The sequence below is a fragment of the Gossypium hirsutum genome, chromosome D01, assembly GCF_007990345.1.
Source record: "Gossypium hirsutum isolate 1008001.06 chromosome D01, Gossypium_hirsutum_v2.1, whole genome shotgun sequence".
NCBI classification, from domain to species: domain Eukaryota; kingdom Viridiplantae; phylum Streptophyta; class Magnoliopsida; order Malvales; family Malvaceae; genus Gossypium; species Gossypium hirsutum.
Window position 1 is genome coordinate 62,345,486 of NC_053437.1, and position 20,655 is coordinate 62,366,140.

Consider the following 20,655-nt stretch of genomic DNA (forward strand, 5'->3'; position numbering starts at 1 on the left):
TGGCCGTGGAGATCTTTGATGGCACGGGCCATTTTGGTATGTGGCAAAGTGAGGTTCTAGATGCCCTTTTTCAGCAGGGTCTAGACATTGCCATTGATGAAGAGAAACCAGATGATGTACAGGAGAAAGACTGGAAGGCGATCAATCGGTTGGCATGTGGCACAATTCGATCATGCCTTTCTCGAGAGCAGAGGTATGCTTTTTCAAAGGAGACTTCTGCAAATAAGTTGTGGGTGGCACTTGAAGAAAATTTTTTGAAGAAAAACAGTCAAAATAAGCTCCACTTGAAGAAAAGACTGTTTCGCTTCACATACGTCCCAAGTACCACAATGAATGATCACATCACCAAATTTAATCAGTTAGTCACTGATTTGCTGAATATGGATGAGACATTCAAAGATGAAGATTTGGCTTTGATGCTGTTGGGGTCACTTCCTGAGGAGTTTGAGTTCCTAGAAACTACTCTACTTCATGGCAGGAGTGATATATCTCTGAGCGAAGTCTGTGCGGCCTTATACAGTTATGAACAGAGAAAGAAGGACAAACAGAAAAACTCAATCAGAGATACAGAAGCTTTAGTAGTCCGAGGTCGTTCATACACTCGGAAGAAAACTCAAAAGGGGAGATCAAAGTCAAAGTCTAGACTTAGGAAAGATGAATGTGCTTTTTGTCATGAGAAAGGCCATTGGAAGAAAAATTGTCCAAAGCTGAAGAATAAGGGAAAAGCTGCTGTAGATGCTTGTGTTGCAAAGCATGATACTAGTGACTCTGAACTATCACTGGTTGCATCATCATCGTCGTTCCATTCAGATGAGTGGATATTGGATTCGGGTTGTACCTATCATATGTCCCCTAACCGGAAGTGGTTCTCTGATTTAGTAGAACTAAATGGAGGAGTTGTTTATATGGGCAATGACAATGCCTGTAAAACTGTTGGGATAGGTTCAATCCAATTAAAGAATCAAGATGGATCAACCAGAGTTCTGACTGATGTTCGGTACGTGCCCAGTTTGAAGAAAAATCTCATCTCATTGGGAGCCTTGGAATCCAATGGTTCAGTTGTTACTATGAGAGATGAGGTTTTGAAAGTGACATCTGGCGCATTTGTGATATTGAAGGGCATCAGGAAAAATAACTTGTATTACTACCAAGGTAGTACAGTTATTGGAGCAGTCGCTGCAGCTTCCGGCAACAAAGAATTGGACTCAATACAGTTGTGGCATATGAAGTTGGGACATGCCAGCGAAAAATCCTTGCAAATTCTGGCAAAGCAAGGATTGTTGAAAGGTGCAAAGGCTTGCAAATTAAAATTTTGCGAGCATTGTGTTCTGGGAAAGCAAAAGAAAGTGAAATTCGGTACTGCTATCCATAATACAAAAGGTATTTTGGAATATGTTCACTCAGATGTGTGGGGGCCTTCCAAGACACCTTCATTGGGAGGAAAACACTACTTTGTTACTTTTGTTGATGACTTTTCCAGAAGAGTTTGGGTGTATACCATAGAACTAAGGATGAAGTGCTTAGAGTTTTTCTTAAATGGAAAACTATGATCAAAAACCAGACTGGCAAGAAAATCAAGCGGCTTAGGACGGACAATGGAGGGGAATATAAAAGTGATCCGTTCTTCGATGTGTGCCAAGAGTATGGTATTGTTCGACACTTCACAGTTAGGGATACACCACAACAGAATGGAGTGACAGAGCGTATGAATCGAACATTGCTGGAGAAAGTTCGATGTATGTTGTCCAATGCTGGGTTGGGCAAGCAATTTTGGGCTGAGGCTGTGACATACGCTGGCCATCTTGTTAATCGTTTGCCATCATCTGCATTAGAAAGAAAAACTCCTATGGAGGTATGGTCTGGAAAATCGGCTACAGATTATGATTCCTTACATGTGTTTGGAACCACTGCATATTACCATGTGAAGGAGTCAAAGTTAGATCCGAGGGCAAAGAAAGCTCTCTTTATGGGAATCACTTCTGGAGTGAAGGGATTTCGTCTTTGGTGCTTAAGCACAAAGAAAATGATCTGTAGCAGAGATGTTACCTTTGATGAATCTGCCACATTGAAAAATGTAGCAGATAAAGATATTCAGACGAGCAATACTCCACAGCAGGTGGAGTGTACTCCAAAACAGGTGGAGTTTGAGCAGATGGGGATTTGCCCAGTTAATAAGTTTAATTCTCCAGCCACAATGGAGGAATTAGAGGTTGAAGAGGTTCTGACCCAAGAACCACTAAGTACACCAGAACCAGTTGCAGTTGCAAGGCCACGGAGAGAAATTCGTAAACCTGCTCGATTTACTGATATGGTGGCCTACGCCCTTCCCGTTGTTGATGATATTCCTATCACTTATCAAGAAGCAATGCAAAGCTTAGAAAGTGATAAATGGAAAAGCGCCATGGATGAAGAAATGCAGTCTCTCCGGAAGAACAATACTTGGGAGTTGGCGCAATTACCGAAAGGTAAAAGGGCAATCGGATGCAAGTGGGTATTCGCAAAGAAAGATGGATCTCCTAGCAAGAAGGATATTCGCTACAAGGCAAGATTGGTAGCTAAAGGCTACGCTCAGAAGGAGGAAATTGACTACAATGATGTATTTTCCCCTATTGTGAAGCATTCCTCCATTAGAATTTTGTTGGCCTTGGTAGCACAGTTGAATTTGGAGCTAGCTCAACTTGATGTTAAGACGGCTTTCTTGCATGGTGAGTTAGAAGAGGAGATCTATATGACTCAGCCCGAAGGATACACAGATGCTGGTGGTAGAAATTGGGTTTGTAAGCTGAACAAATCGCTATATGGATTGAAGCAATCCCGAGGCAGTGGTACAAGCGATTTGATAGCTTTATGAGAAGGCAGAAGTACACAAGAAGCAAATATGACAATTGTGTATATTTGCAGAAGCTGCATGACGGATCTTTCATTTATCTACTCTTGTATGTTGATGATATGTTAATCGCTTCGAAGAGCCAAAATGAGATAGATAAGCTGAAGGCTCAGTTGAATCAAGAGTTCGAGATGAAAGATCTAGGTGAGGCCAAGAAGATTCTCGGCATGGAGATAAGTAGAGATAGACCGAGAGGCAAGCTCTGTTTAAATCAGAAGCAATATCTGAAAAAGGTATTACAATGTTTTGGTGTAAATGAAAACACAAAACATGTAAGTACCCCACTTGCTTCTCATTCGAAACTTAGTGCTCAATTATCTCCGAAGACTGAAGATGAAAGAGAATATATGGCGAAAGTCCCATATGCTAATGCAGTTGGGAGTTTGATGTATGCGATGGTGTGTACGAGGCCTGACATTTCACAAGCTGTTGGAGTTGTGAGCAGGTATATGCATGATCCTGGAAAAGGACATTGGCAAGCTGTGAAATGGATTCTACGGTATCTTCGAAAAACCGTAGATGTTGGTTTAATTTTTGAACAGGATGAAGCACTTGGTCAGTTTGTAGTTGGATATGTTGATTCCGACTTTGCTGGTGATTTAGATAAACGTCGTTCAACTACGGGGTATCTGTTTACTCTTGCGAAAGCCCCAGTAAGTTGGAAGTCTACCTTACAGTCTACAGTAGCTGTGTCTACTACATAGGCAGAATATATGGCAGTTACAGAAGCTGTTAAGGAGGCTATTTGGCTTAATGGATTGTTGAAAGACTTAGGAGTTGTTCAAAGTCACATAAGTTTATATTGTGACAGTCAGAGCGCTATTCATTTAGCGAAAAATCAAGTCTATCATTTAAGAACCAAGCATATCGACGTAAGATATCACTTTGTGCGGGAAGTCTTTGAAAAAGGAAAAATTCTACTTCAGAAGATTCCGACAGCAGATAATCCCGCAGATATGATGACCAAGGTGGTAACAACAATCAAGTTTAATCATTGTTTGAACTTGATTAACATCCTGAGAATTTGAGCACCTTCAGGTGTATGGCGCTCGAGAGTGCATTTGTAGGCACTACAAAAGATAACTTTATCGAATTTGGGGAGTTGAAGGAAGTGTGTGAATATGTGATTATCGTAATCAAATCTTCAAGGTGGAGATTGTTAACATTAATGGGAGACAACATTAATGGCAAACAATACAAAGTGGTGCAAGTTTAGCACCCTAAAGTTGACTTTGAAAAAGTGGCATGGGATAATTTTTTTTGGTCCTTGAGATAATGGGCTATTTATTGTTTGGTCCTTGAACCTCAACTATAAATAGGCCTTCTCATTTCTCATTTCAATCATCCCAACCAATCTTTCTCTCTTAGTTTTCTCTCTTCTCCCATTTGAGAATTCTCAAGGAATTCTATTTGTTTGTAATATTGTGAAGATAGTAAAGTTATCATCTGGTGTTAGTGCCCGAGGACGTAGGTATAATTTACCGAACCTCGTTAAAACTCTTGTGTTCTTTCTTGTCCTATTTTTCTTTCAATATTTGAGGGTATAATAGTAGTATTTAATTGTGCTATTAAATTACTATAGAAGGGATATTCTGACTAAGGAAAGACTTGGTATTTAAGAGATCCATGTGATCCACCTCTCTTCCCTGGGAATTGAACTTTGTGTGATTTTTTAGTACAATAATTTACACGCTTCCGACCCTATTGGAACAACAGTATAGGTATATCGTGTGCCATAATCTAATAAGATATTCTTGTTGAAGATGATGTACGAATCATGATTGCAATATATAAATCACATGATAATGCGATAATCAGGCTTGACGACATTCAGAATGTCAGAAATGTTTACTCTTGTAGCTTTGCAATATGAAACTCCGGCCTCGACCTACGAATTGATCAATAGTTTCATAGCATTGTTGAAAAATTTATGTACGTTTGATAGTTATATTGAGGTAGGAATACAATCTGAATTTGAAATAAATATTTTCTTTGGTATATGGAAAAAACCTTAAATTTGAAAGAAATATTTTTTTGAATCTAGACTAAGATGATATAGTTTAAAATATTGTTTAATTAGTAAAATTCATTTTTATTAAAATATTATAATGAAAAACAAAATAATAATATAAAATATTGTTTCAACTTTTTTTGAAAATTTAACGATAAGTAATTTTCAAATTCGACCAATTGAGTATTAGAAATATTGAAAAGAGATAGAATTCATTCATATCATCAACAATACCGAGTCTATGAATTTATACACACAACTCATCAAAGAAGCTAACTGACAGACTCTAACAGAATGAGTAACAAAGATAATAACTATATTGCTAACTGCCTAACTGATCCTCATCACTATGCATCTGCTCAACAGACATTCTGTCTAACATTCCCCCTACAAAGGCTTGATAGAAAGAACCAGTCGCAGTGACAACCATATGATCTTGACAACGTGTAAAGGTTCCCATAGTTAAAGGTTTGGTCAGCACATCAACAACTTGATCACACCCAAGGACATGATTCACCTGTAATTCTCTGCGAAGCACTTTTTCTCAAACAAAGTGCATGCCAAGCTCTACATGCTTGACTCTGGCATGAATGATTGGATTCCCGGCCAACGACACTACGCTGGAATTGTCACACCAGATTGTAGGTATACCAAAACCTATTATGCCAATCTCATCAATTAATAGGATATACCAAGTTAATTTAGTAGCAGCATTCGCTAGTATTCTATACTCTAACTCGGTGGTGGAGCGAGACACAACATCTTGTTTCTTTGAGGACCATCTAATGAGATTATTACCAAGGTAAATATAGAGGCCAGAGGTGGACTTGCGATCTTTAAGAGAGCTCGCCCAATCTGGTGTCAGAAAAACCAGTTAACTTCATAATATGGTCGATATACTAGTCCATAACCAATCATGCCTTGAATGTATCATAGGATTCTTTTAATAACAGTCCAGTGGATATCATAAGGCAAATGCATGTATTGACTAACCTTGTTGACGACAAATGATATATTTGGTTAAGTTAAACACATATATTTCAAGCTACCAACAACCTGCCGATGCAAGGTTCTGTCTGGAAGAAAAGATCTAATCAGAGAACTGATGGTGGGATAACTAACCATAGGGGTATTCACCGACTTGGCATTTTCATGTGAGCACAGTTAAGCAAGTCACGAGCATACTTTTGTTGAGACAAATGCAAGCAATCTCCACTCCAAGTAACCTCAAGCCCAAGAAAATAACTAAGCTTGCCTAGATCTTTCAAGGCAAACTTCTGATCCAAACTTTGAACCATATCTTCAAGCTTGGAACAAGAATCACTTGTTATTATTATATCATCCAGGTGTACAAGAATAAACAGATTGCTTGTTGAAGTATGTTTGAAGAATAGTGATGCATCTACTTTTGAAGACTGAAAATGCAAATCTTAAGTTAGATATCTTGTAGTTTCTCAAACCAAGCTCTTGAAGCTTGTTTGAGCCCATATATGGCTTTATTCAATCTACAAGTCAGGGGGTCCCATCAGCACCAAGAACCTCAAACCCAAGAGGTTGTTTCATATAGATATCCTTAGCTAATTCACCATTCAAGAATGTGTTGTTTACAACCACCTGACATAGCTTCCATTTATAAGACACAATTAAGGCCAAAATTGTATGAACAGTGTTAGATTTTACAACTGGGTTGAATGTTTCATGGTAATCCAGCCCGGGAGCTTGTGAAAATCCTTGAGCTACCAGTCGGAGTTTGTTATGAGTGATACTACCATCCAGGTTTTTCTTGACTTTGAATAGCCACTTGTAGCCCACGAGTTCTCAATCAAGCAAAGTTGGCACTAACTCTCACGTATTGTTCCTAACTAAAGCATATAGCTCATCATGAACCACCACCTGCCACGACGGAATGGCCATGGCCTTATGAATATCAACTAGTGTGTCTAAGCTAACAGTGGCCATACACACATTTGGTTTGTATATGCCTACTTTGCTTTGTGTTACCATGGGATGGATGCTGCTAGCAACAACATTCTGGTCAATCTGTTCTAGAATAGGAGAAAGGAAATTTTGAATAGTGGCTGCACTTGGTAAATCGGTACCAGCTGAGTAAGATAGAGTATCTTGAGCCTAAACTTCGAACAAGACCGAACCTTGCTGTAGATCGAGGAGAGGCTAAATTAGCAGTGGCTGACGATAAGTAACACCTGGATGGCACTTGCACAGCTAGGTTATTACTAGCATCTGAAACCAGAGCTGGAAGTGTAGTAACTGTGTTTAAAACCTCTGATGAAGTAGTGGGAGTGGAATAAGGGAACTTGGCATAGGGAAAGACATTTTCATCGAAACGCACATGCTGAGAGATATACAATCGCCCTGTCAGATTCAAGCATTTATACCCTCTATGATTAAGAGCATACCCCCAAAAAATACAAGGCGCATTGAATCTTGTGACGGTTATATGAACGTAGTAACGGGTAATACAGGTACCCAAAGACCCTGGACAATCCATAATTTGGTTGTTGGCCAAAAAGCTTCTTAACTGGTGAGACCCCATCAACACTTTTGTAGGTAGTATGTGGATAAGGTGAATTGCTGTATAGAATGCATCCATCCAAAATGACAGTGGCAAAGATGCTTGGGCTAGTAACACTAGACTTGTTTCCGCAATTTGTTGCTGTCGACATTCCACTAATCCATTTTTTTTTGAAACTATGCGGGCAAGTCACACAGTGAGTTATGCCTAACTATTTAAGGTATGAATCGAATCTCCTAAACACTTCACCACCATCAGTCTATAATTGTTTGAGCCTTACTCCCATTTGCAACTCAACATGTGTCTTGAAGGTCAATTTGGCCCTCCTCTTTGCTTTTTGTTCCAATTTAGTTGTTTTTGTATGATTTTGAATTTCAACACCCCAATTTCATTCCTGATAAGAAAAACTGAAGTTTTAGTAGCATCTTATTTGATAATTAGCCAAAAATAAATTCATTAAAAACACAAATTTATCTTGCTATCAACGACATAATAATCATTCTCAGTATTTGAATCAAATGCTCACTTTTATTCTTTTATAGGATTACAAACTCATTTAGATTATTTACTGAAGTAAGTTGTCTTTCTCGCAATGTAAACGTTCTTACAATATTACTTATCTTCAGTAAATGTTCTTACAATACTACTTATCTTCAGTTTGAACTTAGACAATCAATGAGCTAATATTTTCTTGTCACAATTTTACTATGCATGCAAAATATAAAAGACATAAATACAAAAGACATAATAGTGAAATGTGAAATTAACTTTATTTATTTATTCATCGTTCAAATAAATAGAAGATAGTTACATGTTTACTACAATATGGGTACATTTCCCAACAAGACAACCAGTCTCAAAATGACGCAAGTAAGGCTTAGAGTATGTGTAATCAGATGACCATGATGAGTGCAGCACAAATAAGCTGATTTAGGCCTACGGCTCACGTGAGAATTCAACCCATGGAAAGAAAAGCCGATACGCCTAATAACCGAATTAGAATTTATGCTTGTATTCACATCATCGTTGGCATCATACTTGTAAAAACATCGAGGAGCAAGATGACTGAATTTACCACAGATCTAGCACTACAATTGCGTTCTACCACCAAACCGATCTCATCCACAACCACGAAATGATCCAGTCGTTTGTTGTGACCGAAACACCTAAGGTGACGGTTGTTCAGAATATGATAGGAAAGCTGGTGAAGAAACCTTATTGGCTTCAGCTAGATTGGCTGAGAATAAGCCATATGACAGATGGGCTTACTATCTAGCTTCAGCATCAAGAAAAGTTGTAGTAATATCGTACAAATCAAATGGAACACGACTTTTCGCAATAATTGACACAACGTGATCAAATTCTAGAAGAAGACCATTGAGAAGTTCTGATTTTTGTTCTTCTAAAGATACATAATGGCCACACCCACCTAAGGAATCACATAGATGCTTAATCTCTGCTAGATACATTGACATAGAAATATTATTTTTCTTAAGGTGATGGAGAAGAGATCGATACCTCATGGCTTTGGTGGTGGTCTGAGTTTCAAGAATTTGCAATAGTGCCTCCCACAACTCAGCCACAAAGGAGGAGCTCCCAATTAATCGGTTGTGCAACGACAAACTTATGGTAAAAAGAAGCCAAGCTGACAACGTCGAGTCTTGTTATTCATATTGAGCACATGTCAGATTTTTAATAGAAACACCGTATTCACTAACAGTCAGTTGTGACGGTACGACAATTGTACCCTCAATAAACAGAAGTAACCAATGAGTCTTGAACACAAGTAGCACATGATGCTTCCATGCTAAGAAATTGCTATCATCAACAAGCATAACAACTTTCTGAGAAGCGAAAGCCACTAGATTGAAGAAGTTTTCAGTTGCTACTTCGGTGGAGCCAACAATTGACTCCATTGTTGTCACAACATTCAAATACACTCTGATACCATATTAGAAAGATTGAAAAGAGATAGAAATCATTCATATCATCAACAATACAGAGACTATGAATTTATACACATAGCTCATCAGAGAAGCTAACTAAAAAACTTTAACAGAACGAGTAATAAAGATAACAACTATATTGCTAACTGCCTAATTGATCCTCATCACTATGCAACTGCTCAGAGACGTTCTATTTAACATTGAGCTAGTTTTGGGGGGAAATAGTATTTTAACATTTAAATTTGTATTTACTTTCAAAAAATTTAATAAATAAAATCAATTAAATAACTAATAATATATAAATAAATATATAGTGGTGAAATATAAATAAATCAGTGAATAAAACCTACAATGAAAAGGTTAATTGGATGAAAAAGTAAGATTGTAATTAAATTCGGTTTTTATTCATTTATTAAATTAAATAAATTAACAAAAATAATATTTTAAGGTTAATATTTTTAAGAAAATTGAACATAAATATGATTTAATTCATTTACGCCCGTTTCAAACTCATTTAATAATTTAAAGTTAGTTTAAAGCTTATTTATTATTCAATCATTGTATAATTTAATAATATTATTATTGTTTGTGTACAAATTTTATTTATAATATAATTATTAAAAATTATATTTGATTGTTTTATATCGAAAAAATAAGATACATGTTTATTGCTTGTTTATTTATTCGTTGTTTATAAACATTGCTTATAAACATAATTTAATGTTCACAAACAAATTAATTTAACTTAAACGAATAAACCTAAACGTTCATAATTTTAAAATTGAACAAATCATTATTAAGAAAAATCATACTAAAAATTAAAAAATATTTTTTTTGAACAATCCTATTATAGATTTTAATCATATATATTTTTCATAGAAATCACAATGTCTAAAATTATCCATAGCTCCTCTCAACCTATAAATAGAATGATAATGCGCTTCAGTGCACTCAAACACACGTCCTTCTGCATTAGCAACAATACTCATACTAATCAAAGACTCAATCAACAAAATCAAAATATATTAAAACCCAAGAAAAAAAAACAAAAAAAAACAGTGACAAACAAAAATCAGTCTCTATCGTAATTACTACTATCAATAATTCTCATATATCATTTTCCACAATTCAGAGCCACGTCAAATAAGGTAAGATTTTTAAAAAAAAATCCAGCTAAAGAATATAAATCCAAATCTTTCTTTTTCGAATAGTTTGATTTAGGGTCAATTCATTTAAATTTTAAAAAAAATTTATTTTCAATTAATTTTACAAAACATTTTAAGTTAAAATATTTTTTTATTTTTATTTTTCAAAAATTATTTTTAAAATTTTCAACCAAACACGTATTCAATTCTTTCAATTTTACAATAAAACGAAAATGACTTATATTTCCTAAACAAAGGGAATGTTAGAGCAGTACCACACTTGAGGACAACTGGCTTGCCACTTGACCAACCAAATGAGCGGGCAACCACCCGTACTGTCGGTGATATGGCACTACTAAGCACGGGACGTTCCCCCTATAAATACCTTGAAAAACGAAGAAGAACGACACTACCAATCACTTAGCCTTCCTTACTTCCTAGCTACCTTCACCTTACTATCATTTTATTCTGACTCTGCGCTTATTTAGATGAATTAATCTCCTTGTCACCAATCCACCACTTTCTCCTCCTATTTCCTTCCCTTATTGAACATATGTCTCAACAATTCTCTTTAATTTAATTTCTTTTAATAATGCATTAATTAAATTAATATTTTCACTGCTCTTTTCTATGTCCTCCAATTTTATAGGTACAACTCAATATAAGTTTTGTTCAAAATTATAACACAACGATATAATACAAACACAACACTAAAAAGAAACACAAATACATAACAAAATCGTTATAATGAAAATTTTTAAGTCTTCGATTGGATTGATACTACGAATCAACTGGACACCAAAATTAAATTAAAGAAGATTTAAAAATCATTTAAAAACATATTTCTTTTGAGAAAAAAAAGATTGCTAGGTTTAAGTTTCATATTACTCTAAAAGTATTTTTTTTAGAAATATTTTTATGTAAAATCTAAAAAATGAATTAAAAAATTTAAATCTAAAAAAATATAGATAGTGAGACTCAAGCTTAATTTTTCGTCTATGCCTATATTTCGGGCCTAGTATTTTTATCCAAACCCTCTTAAATTTTGGACGGACTTTCTAACCTAGCTCATAAATAGGTCTACTAAAACTTAAAGACATAAATATTCTCAAAACCTTAAACTTACAGTTTCAACTAAAATTTTATTTTTTTTACATAATTTTTTTTCAATATAAATCAACTTAAATAAAATAATAATATAAAAAATACACATACATAATGTTAATACATTAATTGCTAAATCTTAGAAATACCTCTGGTTGAGCTGTATCCTCACAAAGACCTCAAGAATATATGTCTCACTCAACAAAATAGTCGAGCATTTTCATTCAATGTGCTTTAGGCATAAAAGGGAAAAAAAAACAAAATAAAAGTTGAACAATAAATGGAAAATTTAAGGACGAATTTGGTTTTTAGGTGTAGTCAATTAGTTCCTCATGGAGACGGCATAGACAGTTATGTTGCTGAAATATTCCAAGTGAAATCAGGATGTAATTTCATAAAGTTACAGAATTTTAATTTGATATAATGATTTATTTATCCTTTAATTTTAAAAATAAAAAATTATTTTAGTTATTCATTTAATTTTTCATTCTTTTTAATCTTTAAATTTATGTTTTTTGTTAAATTATCCCAAAATATATAGAAAATTTGACTTTTTTTTAACTTAGTTGACGTTGCATACATGCGGTTGCCACATGGATGATACGTAAGCATTTAATTAAATTATTTAAAATTTAAAATTTAGAAAAATTATAAAAAAATATTTTTAAAAATTTAAAATCATTAAAAATTCTAAAAATGATATAATTTTTTTTAATTTTTTTTAAATTTTAAAAAATTAATTAAATATTGACGTGTCATCTACGTGGCAATTATTGTGTATGTCATGTTAACAAAGTTAACAAACGTTAAGTTTTTCATCTATTTTGAGATGATTTGACAACAAATGTAAATTCAATGGCTAAAAGATGTGAATAATTAAATAGAGGGCTAAATTGACTTTTTTTGTAAAGTTAGAGGGCCCAAAAAGTCATTATACCTTTTAATTTTAGATTTGTTATAGCTTCATCATAACATGGCTCGTCAAAACTATCCATTAACTGCAAGAACATGGTTTAGCCTTATAACCAAGGTGAAGTTAGGAAATGGTTTTGGGGTAAAAATTCAACCTTCATCTTCCTCCAAAGGAAAAGGTAAAAAGAAACTCTTTCAAAATCCACCTTCACCATTTTCTATACCATGTCAACCAAATTCTCATCCTGATCATCCTCCAAAAGTGCTAAGCTTAATATTAGAAAAAAGATTTCACAGAGAAGCCATGAACATGATGCTTTCCTATCAGTTAAGCATTTTTCGAGACTTTGGAGGATTATTTCTAAAACCTTTAGGGCTTCACCCTGAATATCCATTTATTCATCCTCTCAAGTTCCAGTTTGGTGAATTTCCTGAAGAATTGAAATGGATGCTTTGGTACTTGACTCATTTATTCCACATAGGAGTTGAGTTCTTCATCCCAGATCTCCAACATTTTCTGACCATGGCTATCCAAGATGAAATCAGTCCTGAAATGAAAAACCTGGAAAATTTTTTCAAATGGTTCTATCTTTTAGAGCAATGGGCTGACATGATTATGTTCGAATTTCTCAAAAATACCAGAGTCTAATGGATCTTAATTATCTTCTATAAACCCCAATACTTCATGCAAAATGGTCCGGCCACACAACTAGGAGCTTTCCCTAGTGCATGGATTCACATGACGTATTTTTCAGAAGTGGGCCTAAACAAGTATGATTATAAAGATTTGCAAAAGTATTTGTGTCAAATTAACAAAGTTACTCCCTCAGAGATATGGCCATCAGAGAAAGATTTGGCACCATGGGACATAGAAAAAGATCCACCGACACCTTATCAACAACAGTTGAAAGAAGCCTTAAAAGAATATCACTCCAACATGTCAGATCCAATTGAGTGGTCACAAGAGTATCCAATGTTTTGCAGTCAAATCATGGAAGACACACCGGCATGGAAAGACGAGCATGAAGACAAACCCCATGATGACTTAGAAGAAAGAATTGAACAACTGGAACTAAAATGCTATGAAGCTAGAGAGGAAAAGAAAAGAAAGATAGAGGGGCTCAACATCACCTCCGACATTAGTACAAACTATGATACTGACTAAAGACTGAGTGTTTTGTCCTGATATATATTATTGTCCTTTGCTTTATTTAACACTTGTAATGAGTCACCATCTTATGTCTTTTACTTTTATAAAAGTAGGATGAGTCATTGTATTAAAAAGCAGATTCCTTCTTATCTGCTAGTTGAGTCATCATCCTTATGAATTATTGTTAGCTCAGTCATTGTAAAAGGCAGATTCATTCTTATCTGCTAGTTCACTTTTCCTTCTCTATATAAGGAAGGAGGATATTAGTTGTAAGATATAGAAACCTTAAGCCAGAAATAAGATATCAGAGTATTTTAAATCATGTCTTACTAAATCTCTCTGATCTCTTCCTGCCTGCTTATGGTGTATCTATGAAAGAAAATCTCTTGTGAGTTTAAGAGTATGCTCTATGCTTGCCATACAATGGATCTTGCACATCAGAAATTAAGCTTAGACCAGGGATACTAAGCTTAGATGAGTTTGAAGAAGTAGTCTAAATTAATTGTATTAACAGCTAAAAGGCAGTGCATGTTTAAGTGGCCAAGAGGAGAAGGCCTTTGTTTTGGCATAGCATACCTGCTGTTATGACCCATTAAGTTCAGATATCCCATCTTCATACTCACCTGCCCATCCCCAACTCCTTCAGTGGGCTGAATGGTTTTCATTTTCATTTTCGAGGTCAAGGTTGCTACCTACCCTTTCTCTCCACCCTTGTTTATAGTATCGCCATTGGAATAACACACAATTTGGTGAAGCTTGGCTTTATAGCCTCATCAAGCAAACCTCTCTTTAATGTTTCATCATACCAAGTGAGGCCACATGACTCTTGGAAGATATATGAAAAATAGTTTTTGATGACACACATCAATATGTCATATCTTAACTTAATAAACACTTTGCCTAGTCCTTTCATGTCCACCTTTATAATATTTTCAGTTGAAATGCGCCATCCTACCACCGCATATATAGAATAAAGAACTTAATGACTAGAAACAACACTCAATCAACCTTCCTTTATAAATACTCCTCCTTAATACTGATGCAAGGAAGAGGAGGCATACATAGTCTATACTCTGCTAAAACTTAATCTCAACATTCTCAAACTATCATTCTAATGACTTTCTGCATCCTTTACAGTGTGAATCAGCTCCATTCTAATAAGTCTCTATGTCTTTTATAACGTGAATTATACCCATTATATTATTTAACATCAATGTTATAATATGATTTAATGCCACATTTTAAAGTATCCAAATGAATTTACTCTGGCCAAACAAGTGGTTGACTTTTCTTGTTTCCTCCTCAAAGAGTTAACTTGTATGGGCACTATGAATCCAAAAAATCAATTGCATTCGAAGTCAAGTATAAGTATATTCACAGTCGGAATATAAAAATAATACACCCCAACTAAATATTATAAAGTGTGTTGATATAATAATTAGAATATTTTTCGAATAAAATATACAAATTAAAATTTAAATCTGAATAAAATTTAGATTAATAATCAACAGATTATTTACACAAGATGAAATTTGAATATAATATCTCAAAATTTTGAAAACCATAATTTTAGCATCAAACAAAAACCTTGGTGATATTTTTTAAATTTTTTTGGTAGAAGAAAAAAAATTAGACTAAAACAAAACTAGTCTAATTTCCATCGATCACATCAGAGATTACGTGATAAACATCAATTTTTAATAGACGTCGCACATAGATCGAAAGTTTATCAAGAATGATCAATTGGTTCAAGATTTCCTTAGCCAAGCAATCAGCGACTCTGTTGCCATCTCTCAATAAAAGTCTAAGCTTCACTTGTCAATCCTTAGCAATTCAATTGTGGAGCAATCTGACTTTCGCTATATTGTTTACACAAGCAAAACCAGAACACAAAATTTCCAGTAAGAGAGCATTGTCGGTTTCCACTTCCACCTTTCGAAATCCCCGCTCCCAAGCTAGTTTCAACCCTTCAAGCATGGCCTTAGCTTCTACCTGAAAGATATCAACCAAGCTTGTTACCATGACAAATTAATTTTTATTAGATTAACATTTTTGAGTAAACTACACTAGTAGTCGCTCAATTATTAGTATTTTTTTATTATCCAACTACAAAAAGTTACAACATGGTCACCCAATTATTAGTAAAAAAATTTTGGGTCAACCAACTATGAAAAGTTACAAAATGACCACACAATTATGTAGTTTTGTCTTTTTTATCACTGCTTGGCTAATGGTGCAACTTTCAAAATTAACATAATAGTAATTTTAACTTTCAATATTTATACATTGTGTCAATTTAGTTTTGTTTTTTTAAAAAAAAAACTCAACATTTATACATTGTGTAATTTGGTTTTTTTTTTAGTTTTAATTTTACTTTTCTTTGCAACCCTTTCACCTAAAAAGCTAAAAAAAATAAATTTATTAGCTAAATTTGATTGAAATATACAAAAAATGGAGACATCTCTAAAATCCAAGATAATAATTTTCATCTTTTCTCAATATTTTAAAAATAACCCTTAATGTCACAAAAAATGAAAGCAAAAGTGCAAAAAAAACCCCCCAAATTTACACAATGTGTAAATGTTGAGAGTTAATTTTTTTAAAAAAATCAAGACTAAATTGACATAATTTATAGATATTTAGAGTTAAATCTTTTATTATTCTAATTTTAAAAGCTATCATAATTCACCAATTAATGAAAAACAAAATTAAGGGTGGGTTTGGATTGGTGATTGGGTGCGATACGGTGCGTTTAGTTTACTTTTTGTCTCAAGCTACAGTGTCTAATCTCACTGCTACCGCTGTTTTTACACTAACCGCAGATAAACACACCACCCATCTAAACTCGCACTAAATAGTTGGGTGGTCGTAAAAGAAGTTTACTCTTTTAACCCTTTGATTCTCAAGAAGCCCGCCAAGCTCTCAAAGCCCCAACATTCCTCTCTTCAACTCTTATATACCTCAATAAAGTCCCCCAGAATCCAGCCCAATATCCCCACACCATAACCAATGGTTGCTATGTACATAACTCCTCTTCCTCCTCCGCTGATCCATGGCTGTTTCAAATTGAATTAGGGTTTCGTTTCATTTTTCATTACGTTCTTAGATTTTTCTGTTTGATAAAATACAAAAGCGTAACTCCTTAAGGTCGCCTTTCGTTTTAAATCCATGGAAGCGCTTCGAGTCATAGCTGCGCAACATTAACCATTCTCCTGGGTTTTCTCTTGAGGGTTTTCCTCTTTAGATTTCCCCTTGATTTTTTTTCCCTTCTGGGTTTTTCGTTATTGAGCCCCCCTTAAAATCTGCCACCCATTAAGCATAATTCTTAGTGTGGTTCCAGTTATGGGGGAAAAGAGTCTAAATGCCAATCAACAATTATTAGATGTCTCAGTTACTTCAAGTGAGGAGACAAACTGATACAAATGAAAGCGATTGGTTTTGATTTTGATTTTGACTTTTGACTGTTTTTTTTTTCTAAATTGGCAAGAGTGATGAATCAATTAGATGTGTGAATGGGGGTTTTGAATTTGTTTTCTTTTAATATTTCCCATTTTGAATTCAAACTTTCGAGGCATTAGAATTTGTCTGACTTGCCATTGTTTCAAAGAATGAATGACTTTTATTTGTTCTATGTTATTCTCCTGCATAGGTTTCTCATTCACATTGATGGTTTTAAAGACTTTGAATCGTGTGTGGCTTGACTTCAAAACTTGATTTTGTATCATAATGAACCATCAAATTTCCAAATCCTAAAAGACTTGAGGATGATTATATAAGTGAGCTTCAAGACTTGAAAAAAAATAATTATAATTTAGGGATTGTAATTTAAATAGTATGTTAATATATTAATTAATTACAAAAATGGCTCAAGCGAAAATTATATATAAAAATAACTTGAAATCTATTGTGTTCGTCGTTGTCACCTGACACACGGTGCTAATGATTAACTTAAAAAAATTTGGTCAAGAAAAAATATTTAATGAAAATTTTAATAGGAATTAAATGAGAATTCTAAAGTTTGTGATAATTTTTGTAAAAAATAAATATTTAATGGGAATTTTAAAGGTGGCACCAATCAGTAAATTTTAAAAAATAATTTTTTTTTGATATCGCCATTAATAGGAATTTTTTTAAAAGAAAATAGGTGAAATAAAAAAAAAGTTAAAAAGCAACCGTTGAAATAGAAAAAAGAAACCAAAATAATAATAATAATAATAATAATAATAATAATAATAATAATAATAATAATAATAATAAAGGGGAAGCTTGTGACTAATGCTTACTTCACATGTGATTCTTAGGACAGAAAAATTAAAAATAAATAATCTATGAGATAGTGTGAGAAAGAAAGAGATATGAGAGAAAAATAGAGCGACGAGAGAAGGAAAGTAAAAAATGAGAAAGGAAAAGATAGTAAAGTAATATTATTTTAAAATAAAGATTTGAGAGATTTATGGGAATGCACTGATTGCATAAAATAATATTATTTAGTTTCTTACTTTTCAAATGTAGGAGGGCTTTGTAAAGTAAAAAAAGTATGAAATTTTTATTAAATATTTTTTTAAATTGTCATGAACTTTAAAATTCTCATTTAATTCTCATTAAATATTTTTTAAAAAAGTTATCACCAACTTTAAAATAAATATGTGGAAGTTGGTTGTCGGGGCTCAGCGGGAAGAGGATTGTACCATGAGAGAAACAATGTCGACCTCTTTCAAATATACAACATGGATTCTGGCAATGCAATAGAGTTGGGCTTTCATGTGGATCTGAATGAATCATCTTTTCCACAGAGGATAGCAAGTTACAAATTCTGTTTCAGTAGGACATGTATTTCTATTACTATGAAATTCATAAATGAAGTAATTAATCGTAGGGTAACATTATCCTGTTTGTAGTGAAGAATATTGTATATATTCCTAAGAAAAGAAAAGAAATTTGTCAAAATTTATAGGTCTTAAAGGGTCGTGGAAACACATAAGAACTCTTGAATGAAACTGGAAAAGAGATGTAACTCTAGTTCTTTCGGAAATGGTAAGATCTTTGGCACAATAAGAAAGGGTTGATCCTTATCATCTTGACTTGGTTCTAATTTCTCTAATTTTTTAAGAATACCGCTTCTCCTACTTGTATTGAATAGAACATGCTGAGGCAAACATTCTTTATGTAAAACCTACTTGATTTAGATCGGGAGAATCGTACGGTTTTGTGAAACCATGTGTATATGGCTCAAATCCATAGTCAATCTTATTTCTGATAGGAGCAGTTGACAATTGAATCCAACTTTTCCATTATTTACGTATCTGTAATAGTGCAAAAGGAAAGCCTAGCTCCAAGTTGTTCAAGAATAGTTGCGTTGTTGAGTTTCTCGATCCTTTAACTTAGGATTAGTCAGCTCTATTTCTTGATGGGGGCAGGGAAAGGATATAACTCAACGGTAGAGTGTCACCTTGACGTGGTGGAAATCATCAATTCGAGCCTGATTATCCCTAAAGCCAATGTGAGTTTTTCTATTTTCCCTTGCCCTCCGCAATGATCGAATAAGAATAGATAAGAGGCTCATGGGATTGACGTGAGGGGGTAGGGATGGTTATATTTTGGGGAGCAAACTCCAGGCGAATATGAAGCACAAGGATACATGTTATGCCTTAGAATGAAAGGCAATTCCGAACTGACTTTGTCTACGATCAAGTAAGCTATAAGTAATGCAATTATGAATCTTATGGAGAGTTCAATCATGGCTCAAGATGAACGCTGGAGGCATGCTTAATACATGCAAGTCGAACAGGAAGTAGTGTTTCCAATTGCGGACGGGTGCATAACGTGTAAGAACCTGCCCTTGGGAGGGGAACAACATTTAATTTCCCTTCAAATTCCCATTAAATATTTTTTAAAAATCTATTTTTTAAAAGTTGTCACCAACTTTAAAATTTTCATTTAATTCTCATTAAAATTTATATTAAATATTTTTCCTTTAAATTTATGTCTTGGGTTATGGAAATTAAATGCTTCTCTTTTTTGGTTCAAATTCTCATTTAATCTTCATTAAAATTCACATAACTTTTCGTTTTATTAATTTTTCACGTCATTTTTGTTTTTTGTTTTATTTCTTTTCTTTCTCTTCTTCTTCTCAACGGAGAACCCTAGTCATCGTATTCAATAGTCGCCGATGTTGATTTTTATGGTGACCTTTCGTGTCGATTTCGACACCAAAGAAGAGATTCCTCATTCTTGTTGACTTCTACGATTCAGATTTTTGAGTAGCAAGCTTCATATCTTCTAAAACAATGACCAAAGCTTTGAACTACTCTTTCTTCGATCTCCATTTTGCATTACCAAATTGTTACCAATTGGAGATATGTTGTTCTCCGCATTTAAACACGTCACCTCACCGTTCGGATCATCGAACGGAGTCATGAGCTTTCACCTCTAACAGCCTATAATTTTTTTTTTCGTTTCAAGCCATTTTTTATAAAAAAAACATATATATCAATACTGCCTGACACACAGACAACACTAAAAAATAATTTTTTTTAACTTTTCAGTGTCGACTGACACGTCGATGACACCTATTAAAAAGTTTTTTTTTCCTTTTTTTTGTCTCAATTGTGAATACCCTTATTTTTCACGAGTATTTCGAAAAACACATATTGGTACCGCCTAACACAGTGATAGCACCCAAAAAAAAATATTTTTTCACAAGTCGATGATTGGCTAATGATGAGGGGGCGGTGCTGTCTGATACATTAGCGGCACTCGTGGGCACTGTGGACTTCAGGTCATTTACGTATATAATTTTTATCTTGAGTCATTTTCGTAATTAATGAACTATTTGGGTTATTTTTGAAAAAAAAAACCTATTATTGATGAGAAAAAAATGTTTAAATGAAAAATTAGCTTCAAACTGTAGTGTTTTTCTCCCTATTTGATTTTTTTGTCAAAAGTGGTACCTAAATTTTAATTCAAT

General features: G+C 34.0%; 1 long non-coding RNA gene and 1 other non-coding gene across 2 annotated transcripts; one reads left to right on the plus strand and one right to left on the minus strand.

Annotated features, from left to right (window-relative positions):
• Positions 1-8,189: 8,189 nt before the first annotated feature.
• Positions 8,190-9,584, minus strand: LOC107928163 (uncharacterized). Its single transcript, XR_001692567.2, has 2 exons — positions 8,950-9,584; positions 8,190-8,860 (listed from the first exon to the last, which is right to left on the minus strand). It is a non-coding gene; the product is annotated as an uncharacterized lncRNA (long non-coding RNA).
• A 7,581-nt stretch (positions 9,585-17,165) lies between these two features.
• LOC121214347 (small nucleolar RNA Z266) lies at positions 17,166-17,287 on the plus strand. The gene has a single exon (XR_005909930.1). It is a non-coding gene; the product is annotated as a small nucleolar RNA Z266 (small nucleolar RNA).
• The last annotated feature ends 3,368 nt before the right edge of the window (positions 17,288-20,655 follow it).